The 15585-nt window shown below is 39.8% G+C and overlaps 2 long non-coding RNA genes across 2 annotated transcripts in view; one reads left to right on the forward strand and one right to left on the reverse strand.

Annotated features, from left to right (window-relative positions):
- The first annotated feature begins 349 nt into the window (after positions 1-349).
- Positions 350-15585, forward strand: part of LOC102899509 — a 60589-nt gene continuing 45353 nt past the window's right edge. Inside the window, exon 1 of the long non-coding RNA XR_006583345.1 lies at positions 350-784. This is a non-coding gene — a long non-coding RNA (uncharacterized LOC102899509). The remainder of the gene's footprint in view (positions 785-15585) is intronic.
- Positions 1882-4685, reverse strand: LOC123379186. Its single transcript, XR_006583347.1, has 2 exons — positions 3676-4685; positions 1882-2147 (listed from the first exon to the last, which is right to left on the reverse strand). It is a non-coding gene; the product is annotated as an uncharacterized LOC123379186 (long non-coding RNA).

Here is a 15585-nt window from a genome sequence, read left to right on the forward strand (position 1 = left end):
CCAAAGTTGGACACCCAACTAACTGAGCCACCCAGGTTCCCCTTTAAGGGCTTAATTTTAAGGGAATACTAGTATGTTGGTTTTTTGGTTGTTATTTTCCCATTAGAACAACCACCTTGGGGTTCCTGAGTGGCTCAGTTGGTTAAGCGTCCGACTTCGGCTCAAGTTATGATGTCATGGTCTGTGATTTCCAGCCCCTCATCAGGCTCTGTGCTGACAGCTCAGAGCCTGGAGCCTGCTTCAGATTCTGTGTCTCCCGCTCTCTCTGCCCCTCCCCCCACTTACACACTCTCTCTCTCTCTCTCTCTCTCTCTCTCCAAAATAAATAAACATTTAAAAAAAAACCCAAAAAACAAGCCACCTTGGTTAGAGCAGTAAAGTGTGAACTTCCTGGCCTGAGATGCATCTGTAAGTAGATGTTAAGAAGTGATTGGTGGATGGCAGCATAGTTTCTAGTCACCTATTATAGCTAAAAAGAGATTTCAATAAGGCATCTGGATGCTATACTATCAAGAAACTGATTTCATCTATTTATACATTATTCTCCCTTGCTGAGAAGTTTGTCAAACTTGTGTTCTTCTGGATGGGACCAGATGAGGAGCCTTCTACTGCATGAGTACTGACAAAAGGACAAACTCCACCCATTTCAGAGGAATTGAGGGGGACTCTGGGCCACTCAAGATTTCCAGAGAAAGCAGCTGAGGAAGACCAGTATAACCCTACTCAAAGACTTCTTCCAACCCAATCTCTGGCTGCAGTCTTTTCTGGTCTTCAGCTAAAGGAGGTACATGATTTGAGGGATGCTAGCTAGTGTGCCTGAGTAATCAGGAAATAGGGTGCCTTCTCTTTTATGACTGCCTGATTGACACCTCTTGGGAAAAAAAATTAACATCCACAAGACTCAATATTTAAAAATCCTAATGTAGTTTAAATTCTTATGTATTAAGCTGTTACCTTTGGTAATTTGCTATTAAATCCAGGTAAAATGACAGAACATGGGAATTGGAAATTGCCTTTTATCTCTTTAGTCTGTTTCAGAGTTGTATCATGAAAGCATTCACCTTCAAATGGTTTCTTGGAAATGTATGAAAAACTGAAGAACTGTCTTCCCCAAATTTCTCTGATCCCTTCAGGCATCAGTTGGGGTCCCCTCTTTGTGTCAGTATCTATCTGTGAGTGTGGCAGCTAGTGGGGGCAAGAGGGATGCCATCCTATGTCTTCCCCCTTATTTCATGTGCTGCTGTTCCCAAGGCCTGGCTTGAAAAAAGCAGGACATTCGGCTTAGACAGATGGAGGGCAGGGTCATTTTCAAAATGAAATGAATGCACAGATCACACTGTGAAATTGGCATGACCATCACTGCTGCTGTGATAGACTGACTTTTATTTAGTTATGATGGGCAGTTGGGGAATAGATTAGTTTGGGGGGAGGGGCAGCAGTGAAAGAAGGCCCTTTAATTAATGAAAGAAATTCTGGAAAGCAATAAATGGGGTGGAATATTATAAAATGTCATAAAGGACCGTTTTGTTTCCAACAAAATCTTGAAAAATTGGAGCATGTATCAAAAAGTAAGTGTATCGTACCATTCCTAGCAATAAGAAAGCATTTGGTGGTTGCAATGAAATGATTTAGTGCCTTATTGAAAGGATTTAGGCTTTGACTCAGGGTGGATTTTGCTACATAAAGGGCAGCATGTTCACCATGTAGAAGAATTCCATTCAGGCAAAATGTGTAGGAGCTAAAAGCATGATGTTTGGTTCTTCATATGCTTATGTTTCTCCTTGCCAAAACAAGAGGTGATCAGATCCCGTCTCTATTGGCATTCTCTTGTAAAGCTAATTGGAAATGATTGTTTCTTATTTATCCTGTAAAAATAGCCACTTCCTCTTAGTAAACACTTTATTTATAAGTGTTTCAACCTTAGCTCTGATTTAACATTTTCCTTAATAAAGGAAAACCGTCTGCAAAACCATTTGCCAAGTTATTATTTCTGTTTCCCGTCCATTCCAGGCCATTTTCTGCAGGATGGCCAGATTGAGAGGCTCAGATTCCTTGCTTCCTCTAGAGTCCAGCTTGATTTTTTTGTTCCTTTGTGTCTATTGATGATGATAGAACTGACCCTCTTTCTACCACCTCTCACCTCTTATCTGTAAATAGGGAAGAAAAGAATAAATTACTGCCAAATTTGCAATGTAGTTCACTGACCTTTAGGGGCATCTGTTCAATCTTTTAAGATGTTTGGAAAAGATTGTATGCTGAATCCACACCGGGGAACATACACGCTCAGATGGTGAGAAATTTAACCTCAATGAGACTTAATCTTTTTTCTCTGGTAGCTCCAGCTCTATTAATATTTTATATAGTAATTAATATGTTTTCTTCTTCATATATCTTGCTTTTCATCGAATAGTTTCTATTTTGAGGTTTATGGTGTTATTATCCAAACTAATTTATTAGGCAGAACGCAATAACATGGTTTATAAAAAGGAATTAGTGGAGTAGACACAGTTGTGGTACTGCCATTGAAAAATGTATTCCCCACAACTGGAGTGTGATGTGGAATGCACTGCTGGGGCTGGTGCCCACATCACTTCATTTGAGCATTTAAACTGAATGGGAAAGGTCTGTGAAGTCAATGGTCAGAGGAGGATATTCTTTTTTTTTTTCAATTTTTTTTAATGTTTTATTTATTTTTGAGAGAGAGAGAGAGAGAGAGAGAGAGAGAGAGAGAGAGAGAGAAAGCATGGGAGGGACAGAGAGAGAGGGAGACACAGAATCCAAAGACAGGCTCCAGGCTCTGAGCTAGCTGTCAGCACAGAGCCCGGCGTGGGGCTCGAACCCATGAACCGTGAGATTATGACCTGAGCTGAAGTTGGACACTTAACCAACTGAGCCACCCAGGTGCCCCTCAAAGGATGATATTCTTAAAGTTGTTATCAGCCTCAGAACACATTTTCTGACTTGCAAAGCCTCCAAACTGTTTTTCTACCAGGAGCCATCCATGATGGTTTTGACAACCAGCCATCCAATTGTCTCAAAAGTACAGTACTCTTTTTTAAGGCTTTCTCTGCAGAAAGTTGTGGAATGTACTCCTAGGGTCTGTGCTGGTGGACTAGGAGACCCAACTCAGAAACGCAGCCTCTCCTTCAAGCCTCCTGCTCCCAAACTCCCCATATCCAATAAGTACACATCTGACAGTCTGCCTTTGAAATATATTAACTCTGTATATTTCTCTCCAAATTCCATTACTGTTGCCCTGCTTTCTGCCACCACCATCTCTCTTCCAGGTCTGTAACAAGTCTCCTAAATGACTTCCCCTCATCTCTTCCTAGGGCCCTTACAAAGATTTCAAGGCACTTTATCTCCCTTCTTTATTAAGGGTTTTACTCTGGGGATCTCCTTGTGCAAAACAGAATTCCCACTGGCTTTGCTTCCTCAGTCAGAGTTTCTGTCTCAGGTGTGTAAGTGTTGTCATTCATTTTAATGATTCTTGCTGCCTGAATGTAGGGGAATGTCTTGGGACTGAGACTCCAAACGGTTTTGAAGGGATGGTTGCTATATGTGGTAGTAGAAGTTGAGAATGATGTAGAACTTCAATTGATTTAATCACCTTCTCCTACTGAATAATTTAATAACATTATTTTGTTTTATAAGCACATCAAATGCTTTTCTTACCTCTGGACTTCTGTGCATAGAGGGGTTCTTTGCCTTTTCTGTGACTATAGAAATGATTTTATTCTTCTCTAGCCTCAGCAAATGGAACCCTGCAGACCTTGCCTTTTATCTGTAAAGTACCCTTAAAAACAACAACAGCAACAAAAACAGCAACAAGGAAATAAAAAACTGAATGAAGACATAAATAGGTCCCCAGGTGGCATAACACAGTTGAAAGAGGCTACTAGTTCAGCATAAAACCATCTGAAGTCAAATACCTGTCCTTCCATGGTAACAGTATAGCCATGGAAAAGATTCTTAACCTCACTAAGTTGCAGTTCCCTTATTGGCAATACAGGGACCAAAATAATTTCTTTGTTCAAGATAATACAAAGCATCTGGCTCATAGTAGGTACTTAATACATTTTAACAGTTTTTGTTACATAAATGGAGATATTGAGATTCCTTGGGATTCTTATTAGAGTATCTTAAGCTTAAATAACTATAGGTCAAAACTATTAAGTTGAACGTTTGCATCCAGGAGTGGACATTCTCCTGACATTTCAGATGCTGTATTCCTAAGAGTGCCTGATAAACTCCAAGAAAGTGGAGGAGCTATTATCTGTTGTTCTTCACTAAACCTGCTTCTCTAAGAATTTAAGCATCAAATTTAATAGTACAATTTGTTCATTCATCAAATTAGTGAGTGTTTACTTTACCCAAGGCGCTGTGCCTTGTGGAGAATCCAGAACCTTCAAGAAACTTACAGTCTAGGGGAGATACTATAAGTACATTAAAAATTTGCAACCCAGACAATATGTGCAGTGCCTCATGAGTGGTAAAATATGACATAGAGGTTCAGAGTTTATAGTAAAAACAAACCAGCATTTGGCTAGGGCAGCGGTTTATAACTGTATTAGGTACTTTGCTTCTCCCTTTTATAGCAAATATTTTCCAAGGCCCTCTTTATTGTTTTGAAATGAAAGTTATATACGATATATAGCATCCTATGCACATAATTTCTCTTCCTTCTTTCCTTCCCTTTTTTCTTCTTTTTATTTTTTTAATGTTTATTTATTTTGAGAGAGAGAGAGAAAGCACATGCGTGGGAAGGTCAAGGGGGGGGGGCGTGTAGAGAGAGAAGGAGAGAGAGAATCCCGAGCAATCTCCATGCTGTCAGCACAGAGCCCAATGCGGGGCTCAATCTCAGGAACTATGAGATCATGTTCCGAGCTGGAATCAAGAGTCGGACACTCTACTGAGCCACCCAAGCACCCCATGTTTTTTCTTTTTTTAAGGAAAAAAAAACCTTAGGTTCATGAACTGATCAGTCATAATCCTTGATCAACCACACAATCTCCATTATTGGTCCATGCATGGTCCTCTTCTAGTCTTCTGCTTATTTAGCTATTTTTAATAAAGTAAAAACCACCAGTGGTGCCACCACTCAAAATAAAAGGTAGGACCTTTACCATAATCTACATCTGACTCTGGAGAGGTTTTCCAAACCATCCTCCTGTCTCTCATCCTGATTAACCAAAACCTGAATCCCATGTTTGGTGTTGTCTTGCTTCCATTTTTATACAGTTTCATTTAATCTATATGAGTTTCTTGAACACATTTTTATTTTAGCTTTATGAAAAAGATTCACATGTATCTCTTTTGTAATGTTATAATTCTAAGATTCATCCATATTGTTGCACGTGTCACTGTGGTTCACTGGTTTCAACTACATTGTTGTATGCCATTGTGTGAACATTCCATGGCTTACTCATTTACTGTCCTATTGATGGGCATTTGGGTTGTTTCTCGATATTTGCTGTTTTGAAAAGTGCTGCTGTGACATTTTGATGCATACTCCTTGGTGTAGGTGTCCAAGACTTCTTCTGTATATATGCCTAGAAGTGGAATTGTTGTGTTGTTAGAGTATTTGGATATTTAATGTTAGTATGTAAGCCAAACTGTTTTCTACAATAGTTGGTCTTATTTATATTCCCACAACAGCATATAAGAGATTCTAGAAATCTACATTATTTCTAATACTTCATATTGTCAGAATTCATATTTATTGGCCATTTATAGTTTCCCTTGTGGAAAGCCCAGTCTTACATTTTGCTCATTTTTTAAATTAGCTTATTAGTGTTTTTCTTATGATTTTTAGGAGTTCTTTGTATACCTATGATAGTAATCCTTTATCAGTTATATGAGTTGCAAGCCTCTTCTCCCAGTTTGTAACTTTTCACTTTCTTTAAGATAAAGTACTTAGGGGTGACTGGGTGGCTCAGTTGGTTAAGCGTCTGACTTCAGTTTAAATCATAATCTCACAGTCAGTGAGTTTGAGGCCCCCATCAGGCACTGTGCTAACAGCTCAGAGCCTGGAGCCTGCTCTGCATTCTGTGTGTGTGTCTTTCTCTCTCTTCTCCTCCCCTGCTCACACTCTGTCTCTCTCTCTCAAAACTAAACATCAAAAAAAATTTTAAAAAGATATAGTACTTAAGTTTAATGTAGTCAGATTTATTAATCTTTTATAGTCAATGCTTTTTATGACTTCTTTTTAAAGCTTCTTTATTTCATGGCTACATTATATTCACGTGTATCTTTTTTTAAGTTTATTTATTTTGAAAGAGAGAGAAAAAGCACAAGTACAGTAGGGGCAGAGAGTGAGGGAGAGAGAATCCAAAGCAGGTTCCACACTGTCAGCGCAGAGACTAATGCAGGGCTCAAGCCCATGAACTGTGAGATCATGACCTGAGCCAAAGTCAGACACATAACTGCCCCTATTCATATATATTTTTTAAAGTTTTGTTTCTTTATTTAAAATTTTAATGCATCTGGAATTGATTTTTGTATATTATGTGAGGTAGAGACTCGGTTTTTTTTCCAAATGGAAACCTTTTGGTCTCAGCTCCATTTACTGAATACTGTCTCCATTTACCTCAATTTGACATGCCTTCTCTGTAGTATACAAAGTTCCATATGTATACAGGCCCATTTTGGGGCTGTCTATTCTATTCCATTGTTAGTTTATCAAGTTTTGGACTGATGCATCATTGTCTACAGTTCCATCATAAATCCAAATATGGCTGGGTAAATACCCCTCTGTACTTTCCATTTTCAGAAGTGAAGTGTCATGGCTACTCTTGGTCCTTTACTTTTTTCTTGTATGTCTAATTTTTAAATCAACACTACCAACATAATGTTCCTGCTATAATATGAAGAAGACATAAAAGGAAAATTATTTCTATAAAACAGTATGTAGTTTAATATACATATAAATGCTAGGCCATGACGACACCAGAAAAACATCCCCACAGATATTCAAAATGCCCCCTTAGAGTAGTGCAGCCCCCACTGAGGGCTGACAGGCTAGGGAAGTGGGGTGATGCCATCAAGGAGCCTTCAAGGATGGGTAGGATTTAAGTTTGCAAATATGAGAGAGAGAAAGGTAGGGTTCCAATGCAAAGGCAAAAAGCACAGGTATGTTCATAAAAAGCTCATCCTGATGAAGTTGGGAGTGAGTTGGAAAGATTTTTTGGAATGCGTTTTGTTTGGGAGTGGCTGGCGTGGGCCAGAGGTAGTACCTATATCACAACCCCTTGGCTAGTATAGTCTAACGCCCAGCTGACCCATCTGCTTTACCTTTGGGCAAATCATCTAGAGACTAAATTAAATTCTGGGAACATAAACCAATAAACCAAAGCAATAAATCCAGATTTAATAAAAATGAAATAGGTTCCCCACATTTCACTTTAAGCTATGAATTTAAGTGCATTTACCTTGTATTTTATTAAGCACCTTTGTAATAACCTTTTTTTAATTGGAAAATATTTCCTATTGTTTCACTTTGCCTCTGTGGATGGCTTAGATCTTTTTTAAAACAAAATTTGTACATTTTAATAGTGTGATGATTGTTGCCTGATAAGGCTAGGTAGTAGGAGAGTGGGGAGAGGGCCTCCAATTTGGTTATTTGGTGACTAAGCTAGTTGAGAATTGCAGTCTTCGGTAGGTAGGGTCCCCAGGCTGCATTTCATTCTGTTGATCCTAAAGGTAGGAAGTCAAAGGAGAGGCTATTGACTTGCCTCTCTAGGAATTGGTTTTTCTTTAAGCTTAAGAGTCTAAGTAGCAATTCCCTTGAAAGATAAAATAGCTGTTTTTTAGACATATCAGTAAGACAGTCATGTTAGGACCTCCTTGATGGTCTCATAGCTGGTGTTGATGTTGCAAGGATATATTCAGATTATGTGTTTCATAGTTAAAGGGCTTTGAACCTGATTCTAAATTCAGTACCTTTGAAACTATACAATATTATTTAACCCAGATGTTCACTGTACCCAAATCATACTCTTCTGTGCCATTTAAAATGGTTTTTCCTGCTAACATATTCAGCATCCCCCTACTCTAGGTTTGCCAGCTTTTGCAAATAAAACTGCAAGACATCTAGTATAAGGAGAAGTATATTTGGGATATATATTGAAAAGTCACCTGTTTATTTGAAGTTCAAATTTAACTGGGCATTCTGGATTTCAACTGACTAACCCACCCCCAATGTTTCATACTCAGATTTTTCACTTCCACTGACTTTTTGAATTATTGCTTTTCATTGCATATCCTCTCTTTAGATCTAATAGCTATACAAATACGGAAGACACTCATTTTCTTTCCCCTCTCCCCCGTACCATTCCCACTAGGTACTGAGTAGGAGTAACATTGGCTAAGGCAATGTATGTGAGAATGATTGTGTTAAAGAGAAGCAGTTAAACCCTATTTCTTACCCACATATGGGCCTGTATATACACAATATATAGCTGTGTATAAAAAAGAATTTCAGTTTATTTGGGTGCCTATATATATGACGTGTTTTGATATATTGAGCTAATTAAAATGGTCTTCATTAATTAGTAATGATCTTCATTATTTTTAAACCTACTGCTTGTTTCATTGAATGGATTTAATTCAGCTCCTTTTAATATAAGACTGGTGTCCATGACAGAATAAACAACTTTATATTGAAAAGATTAGCTATTCCTATTCTAAAAAGTCCATCTGTCATATTCTGCACTGGGGGTTTCTCACTCACTTTGGCTTCTCTTGAGTCACAGGCTCCCTGCTCTCTTCCTGGGTCATCTCTTCACATCACCTCTTCTCATTTCTCCTAGTTTCTCCCCTTTCTCAGGCCCCATCTTCTTCCAGCACTGCTCCTAGAAACTCAAAACTTCTTCTCACTTTATAAACCTTCTTGTCTCATTCAGCTCATCTCCTATGGACCATCTTCTGTAGCCCATCTGCTACAGCCAAAGTGGCTTATCCAGATGTTTTGGTGTACAAAAAATAAGTCTCCACCAGATGAATTCTGCTACTAGCTCCTAAAACAATATTCCTCTCTCTGATGCTGTTACTAAAGGGGAAAGAGGAGGGGATTTAAAAAAATGTCTGTTGGGCCAGGAGGATAAAGAAAGGAAAGATCCTCTGTGGTCCTGTGGATTAATTTTGAGATCAGAAGCTGATGGAGTTGCCCAAGAGAGACTTCACTGGGCCTGAAACAGGTGATAAGGTGAGGGTCTGAGGGGACAGGACAGGAGGAGGGCTTGCTTGATCTTCCCCAACTTTCTTCTCATACCTGGAGCTTAAGAAATCTTGCTGGCACCCAGGGACATACAATGGCATTCCTCTGATGGGCAGTGTCCTCTTCAGCCTGGGTCATAGGCAGCTGAAGGGGGTACCATGACTGAAGAAGGATGCGGGACTGCTGTTAACAGGCTTGTTCTAGGACTTCTATGAAGATGCCTTTTGGATTGCCCAGTAATAACTAGGAGACACTATGGCAAGTGACAAGACAAGTCAAGGGAGAAATCATACCTGGTTATTGGGTCTGTAGAGGAACATTAATTAACTAGAAGGAATTCTCAGAAGGCAGCCTTACTCTAAGAAGTAGCATCTGTTATGTAAAGAGAAGTGCATCCATGGTTTTTTTTTTTTTAAGTTTATTTATTTATTTTGAGAGAGAGCACACTCAAGCACATGCACACATGCACATGAGCGGTGGAGAGGCAGAGGGAGAGGGAGAGAGACAATCCCAAGCAGGCTTTGTGCTGGCAGCATGGATCATCTCAGGAACCTTGAGATCATGACCTGAGCTGAAATCAAGAGTCGGATGCTCAACTGACTGAGCCACCCAGCCGCCCTGCATCCATGTTTTTTTTTTTTAGTATTGTTGTTACTAGCTAATGGGATGTGACTTCCTACTAAGAAAATGATTGCATTACTTTTAGTAGATTATGATAGATTTCTTTCTCTATATTTTTAACAGATAGGTTAGTAATGTTGCTGGCATACAAATGAAAACACTTGGGAGAATATGATGGACTAGCCCACTAAGACAGTGACCATGGGCCTTTTAGATTATTCTATGTTCGTGGAATCAAGGACTATACAAACTTTTGATGTTCCACAGAGAATATTCTTTTTTTTTTCAATTTATTTATTTAAATTCAAGTTAGTTAACATACAGTATAGTATTGGTTTCCAGAGTAGAACCCAGTGATTCATCACTTACATACAATACCCAGTGCTCATCCCAACAAGTGCCCTCCTTAATACCCATCACCTATTTAGCCCATCCCCCTATGCACCTTCCCAGAATGTTCTTTAAAAAGTCACCTCCCAAAGAAGAAACACAAGCAAACAAAACTCCCACCAGCATAGAAAAAGACAAATGACAACCAAGACATGTCTCTGAGGGTCATAGGAGCAGGGAGTCTGTCTCCTCTCTTTTGAGAGCCACATTCATTACAGCTCCTCAGGGTGACTCTAACCCTGTTGCTTAGAACCTTAGTGAGGTGTGTGGAGGAAAAGCTGCCAGCGCTGGGTGGCCGCACGGAAAGCAAATCCATTTGGCGGGTGGACATTTTTAAAACCTGCCACATATGTTAGCTATTTTTATGGCAATTAAATTGTTGGGGGGATCTGTGAGGTGAATGTGCAATAAAACCCTTCACAATAAACCATGTGGAAAATCATCTAATCCAACCCCTGGAGGTCAAAAGCCACAGTAACATGTTGCTTTATTCCATGAAGAAGAATTAAGACTCTTTAGACAGCTTTCTTTTCCCTTTCTTCTTTATAGATCAGTGCTCCAGATTTGGGGTGGAAGGTACATTGTGTGAAATGGCAGTGGTGGGGCTGAGGGAGGGTGGGGAGGCCTCCCTCGTGAAATTGAGCCTAGGAAGTGCTTTGCCGGTAACCCTCAAAGCAGCATCATTGCTATGCCACCCTTTTGCCAACCTCAGGAAGGGGATATTCTTCCCAAGGGATATGGAGGGTAATAAGACAGGAGGTAAGGCATATAAGTCAGAACAGGATTTCACAGTGAGAGGACCTGGAGTTTGGGAGGTATAAAGGAGGCTGTGATCATGTTTATTGAGTCATATGCATGGGAATACAAAGTTTCAGAACTTTGGGGATGCCTTTTATTTTCCCCGGAGGCAATGTAATGGTCTAAACAAAAATAAAAACTTGTAAGAGTTCTAGGACACTTTCTTATTGATTTGCACTTTGAGAATTTAAGCCTAAGTCATTTAGCTAAATGAGAGTCTAGGAAGTCATTATAGCTAAAAGAAAGTCTTGGGGCTAAGAAACATTTGAAGTTTCACAGTAACTTCTCAGAAATGATTAGTTGAGTTTATTTATCCCCATTTGAACTTCATTTTGAAAACTGTCATTCAAGTTTATTATTTTTATTTCCTAAAATAGGCTCCTAATGAAGTTAGCATGCTTTTCAGTCCTCTTTTATCTTTTCTACCCAGTTGTTTTAAAATTTGAGATTTAGAGCACATCTGAATAGCATGAAATGCATGGTTAGAAATGTTTACAAAGAAAGAACATGATTGCTGTTAAGAATCAGAATACCATCAGATGTCAAATTCTCATCTCAAATAACTGAGAAACAGTCTCACTGTCATTCTCACTGTGTGATGGTCTAAGGTCTGCCTAAGGAGTGGCACAGACCTTCAGGCCATGCTCAACTGACTTCAGGTGCAAATCCAGGCTAATTATGGATGAATAAAGGTATGAGGATAGTGTTCTGTTACCCTGTTCTAAATACCTTCACAATGTAGTTCATTTCATTGAAGGATTATTTCTGATCAACAGAGGATATTCAGTCAAACAACCAATCAACAGATCACATTTTTACTTCTTGGCTGTCAAGTGTGATCCCAGGGACCTGAACTATACCATTCTCAGAACAAACCTTCAAGATCTTGGTTGTGGCCCCTTTTCTGGACTGGATCTTAGGAAGCATTTAGCACAATACTATTTTACAGATGACAAAGCTGAAGTTCAGAGAGGTGAGGGGTGGGGGAGGGTGGCTTTTCCATTCAATAAACTAGGGCAAGAACCAAGGTTACCTGAATTCAAACCCCAGGTCTTCCACTAAACAGTTTGGGGCCAGTCATTTCCTCTGAATCTCTTGCTTCTCCTATAAAATCAGGTTGTTGGATGATTTAATATATTGCCTCTTGGTCCCAACATTCATGTGTTCTTTCCATTGTACTGTGTCTCTGATGTCATTCATTTGTTTGTTCATTTATTCATTCATTCCGTAATATGGAGTGATTGTTTGGAAGCAACTGCCCATCAGAGACCATATTTATCAGTCTGCTCCCCTTGCCCTCTCCCCTCTTGTATATGGCTGGAGCCACTTGTTACCAATGGGATGTGATTGGAAGAGAAGCATGTCACTTCCAGGCAGAAGTGATTAGGTGAGAGGTATGTTGTTTCCATCCTTTCTTTCCCATCTGCTGACTAGAATAGCACTCTAAAGCCTTAGTTAGGGGTTGGTGGAGCCACAGGTGGAAGGAGCCTGAGTTCCTGAATCACCCCATGGAATGCTTCTTGCCAAACAACTGCACTGGGCTGTTATATGTACGAGGAATACACTTCTTTGTCCTACATTTTATTGTTGTTTGAAACAACTAGTATGATCCTGACTAATGCAGTCAGGCAACAGGTGTTAAAATGCTTACTGTATGCATGTTATTATGTTGAGTAGTAGGGATCCATCAGTGAATAATACTCAGTTTCTGCCCTCAAGGAGTTCAGCCTGGCAGGAGAAGACCTATAGGTATACCAACAGTTGCATTACAGTGTGAGAAGTACCATGATAAACACAGGATGATGCATGAGAACATAGCCTTGGGCATTTTGGGAAATACTCCCAGCAGAGGTAGCATTTAAGTGAAGTCCTGAAGCAAAGCCTATTTGATAGTGGAATGGTGTTAGGAACTGAATGTTTGTGTCCCTGCAACACTCATAAGTTGAAGCCCTAAGACCCAACGTGAAGGTATTTGGAGACAGAGCCTTTGGGAGGTAGAGTTGGATGAGGTAATGAGGGGAGGGCCCTCCGGGTGGGATTAGTTTCCTTATAAGAGGAGGAGAAAGCGATTTCTCTACACCTTGTAAGGACATAGTGAGAAGGCAGCCATCTGCAAGCCAAGAAAAGAGTCCTTATCAGAACTTGACCATGCTGGCACCCTGATCATGAACTTCCAGCCTCCAGAACTGTGAGATATAAATGTCTGTTTAAGCTGTCCAGTCTATGGTATTTGGTTATGACAGCCCTTGCTGACCTTAACATATGGGTATTTCTTCCCAAGTGACCAGTCTTTGCAAAGGGAAATAAGGTAGAGCATGACTTGTTCAAGGAGTTTGGTGGCTGCCAATGAGGTTTGAGAGATAAGCTAAGGTTGGATCTGCAAGGGGAGAGCCTCCCATTACACTGAAGCCTTTGAATAAGGTTTCTGGGAAGATGGCTTCTGTCAGGCACATGCCTTGCGGTAGCACCCAAGGATGATGGGAAGATCAGAGAGGAACCTGGGAGCATGCTCTAAAGGTTAAGCAGGCAAAGAGAAGAAAAGGATTGGCCTAGAAATGGTACTAGTGGCATCTATAACATCTTTCATGAAGAAAACATCCAAATGCTATTGGCTTGCAGGTCAGTTGGATTTGACACAGTTTGGCAGCAAAGAGAAAAGATAAGCATCTCCAAAAAATACAGTTCACTTATCAGTAATGTCATTAAACAGACAAGGGCTTCAACTCTCAAATTCATGGAATGGAATACTGTGTGGCCTGTAAGGTTGGCTGTGAAAGCAAGTGCTTCAGGGCCCCAGCAGGACTTTAGGTCTAACACTAATGAATTCCTCACTCCAGAGAGAGAAGTCATTATTTGCATCATGATTTCTGACTTGGCAAATCACCAGAGGGAATAAATCTGAAATCTCCCAACCCATTTTCCAATGAGCATCATCTGGTGGGCTTTTTTTTTTTATTATCTTTATTCTAGGCTTTTCTTCACCCTCAAATCTTCACAAAAGAGGGAAGAAAAACAACAGAGCCTCCCTTCTCTCAAACCTTGTCTAATCCTTTCATAATTCAAGATCACAGAGCTGCTGTAAAAACCCAGCCTCACTGCTGTGCTTATTCCCTGTGTGCTTGGCAGAGCAAGCAATTCCATTTACCAGCACTCCAGTGAGCATGTGGTGATAAATAAAGCTGCCACCCTCCGCTTTGCCCACCGTGTTTAAAATGACACATTGGACAAGTGGGTCTCTATTGCCTCCACTTTTTTCATAAAAAGGCTAAAAATGGTCTGCAGATGCAGTAAATCTTAATTTCTAATATAAACTCCAAACACAGAAAAAAATCATAGACCCGTTTACACTGCAATGAATTTGATGATCAGATAGTGGGGATTTGAATACTAAAGACATAAAGCAATCTGAAAACTAGTTCCAGTAGCCTCTTGAATGTGTGGGGTTTCTCCTTTTCTCTCCTTGAAGCAAGCTTGCCTTCTCCCCCTGCAACTTTATTGGAAACTAAAAACACAAATGCAGGGAGAACAAAGTCAACATGAAAAAAGCTAAGTTTCTAACTGCATAATCCCAGAATTTCAAAATGACCTCTTCTTGTGGTTATGCATACTAATAATTAACCTTTAGTTGAACACTTACTGCATGTTAAGTGATTCCATGCATATCTCACAGAACTTCTGATTCTGTGAAGTTTCTTTTCCAATCTTCCAATCTGGTATCAAAGGCATTCTTTTTCCTTTATTACCATTAACAGGAGAATTGACTTTGAGTTACCCATTTAGCACTAAGGCCCGGAAAGATGATATCTAACATGAATGGGTCAACATGAAACCATCTTGTTGATCTACAATAGTAGATCCCTTTCTCTTTCAGTCAAAGCCTTCCTCAGTCTTGTCCAAACCTACCTGGGAATCTTATTTCCAGCCCCTCCATTTCATCTCTTCTGTGCTCTAAGCTCATTGTACAATGTTCTCTTTCCCCACGCACAATCCATGCTTTTCCAGCTCTCTGCCTTTGCCCTAGGTCAGTCGTCTACTTGGATTGCCTTTTTCCCCATCCTCACCTCATAAGTTTTATCTGACCACCAAGTCCAGCTCAAATTCCATATGTGCCAGGAAGCCTGGAACATAATCTTCCTCCCTGGGCTGAAAGTCACCTTTTCTCTTTTGACCATCCAATCCTCTCTATTAAGTTCAGAAACTATCTTTGCAAGGATGTTCACGGCAACATGGTTATAGTAGCAAAAAATGGAAGTAACATAAATGACCATCAATGGAGTGTCAGTTAAATAAGGTATTGTGTTCTTTCTTGTACATTGTGGAGAACAATACAACTGTTAACCATGGTGATAAAGATCTATATACTTATTGATTTACAGAAATATCTACTCTAGATTGATAAGTTCAAAAACAGGTATGATCTTATCTTTAAACACAAAATAATTTAAATGTCACCTGCTTCAGTCTTCAGTAGCTGAAAGATTGGACCTTAGAAGTGGCCCAAAAATTGTTTCTGAAAGTCTGCAGAGGTCAGGGACGGAGGTTCACAGATGCCCAGAGCT

The sequence above is a fragment of the Felis catus genome, chromosome C1 (assembly GCF_018350175.1).
Source record: "Felis catus isolate Fca126 chromosome C1, F.catus_Fca126_mat1.0, whole genome shotgun sequence".
Taxonomy (NCBI): domain Eukaryota; kingdom Metazoa; phylum Chordata; class Mammalia; order Carnivora; family Felidae; genus Felis; species Felis catus.